At 42.1% G+C, this 917-nt stretch overlaps 1 non-coding gene across 1 annotated transcript; it reads left to right on the top strand.

Moving 5' to 3' along the window:
- The first annotated feature begins 394 nt into the window (after positions 1-394).
- Positions 395-501, top strand: LOC141610072 (small nucleolar RNA R71). The gene has a single exon (XR_012527966.1). It is a non-coding gene; the product is annotated as a small nucleolar RNA R71 (small nucleolar RNA).
- The last annotated feature ends 416 nt before the right edge of the window (positions 502-917 follow it).

Here is a 917-nt window from a genome sequence, read left to right as displayed (position 1 = left end):
ACATTCACTTGGGTCATATCCCAAAGTTCCACAATTCTCACATATCCCACTTGGGATTGATGAAGATGCCGTCATGGCATTAACATGATGCTTTGGTGATTTTGAGGCTTCTTCAAGTCTAGCCATAGCCTTTTCAAACTTCAAATTGATGGTATCAATGTGAGCACTAAGTTGAGCACCCAATTGAGTAACGGAGTCCACTTCATGCTCTCCTCCTCTAGTAGCCTTGCGTGGTCTACTATATTGTGAGTTATGGACCGCCATTTCCTCAATTTTGTTCCAAGTTTGATTCTCATCAACTTCGGTGAACATTCCATTTGATCCCATGTTGAGAATGTTCCTTGAATCTTCATATAGACCGTTCTAAAATTGTTGTACCAAGAACCACTCGCTAAGTCCATGGTGAGGACATGAGCGACAAATTCCTTTGAACCGCTCCCAAGCTTCATACAAAGATTCTTCATCCCTTTGCTTAAAACCCGTAATTTGAGCTCTTAGCATGTTAGTCTTTTCCGGCGGGTAGAATTTTTTGTAGAAAGCTAGAGCCAACTTCTTCCAAGAATCAATTCCGAGAATGGCCTTATCAAGGCCCTTCAACCATTGTTTCGCGGTGCCAATTAGAGAAAAAGGAAATAAGACCCATCGAATTTGGTCTTGAGTTACACCGGTTTGAGAAATCGCATCACAATAGTCACAAAAGGTCTCCATATGAGAGTGAGGGTCTTCACTAGGCATCCCCCCAAATTGGCTCCTTTCGACTAATTGGATAAATGCAGATTTGGCAATGAAATTTCCGGTTAGATGTTGTGGTGTGGGAGTACTATTGGGTAGGTTCTCCTCGGTGGGTATGGAATGTGATTAAAACTTAGGCATTGTGGGTTGATTTTGTGTTGTATTTTGTGTTGGGTTCTCCTCAC

This window comes from Silene latifolia, chromosome 10, assembly GCF_048544455.1.
Source record: "Silene latifolia isolate original U9 population chromosome 10, ASM4854445v1, whole genome shotgun sequence".
Lineage (NCBI taxonomy): Eukaryota > Viridiplantae > Streptophyta > Magnoliopsida > Caryophyllales > Caryophyllaceae > Silene > Silene latifolia.
Note: the sequence above shows the minus strand (reverse complement) of the source record. Positions and strands in the feature narration are given on the sequence as shown.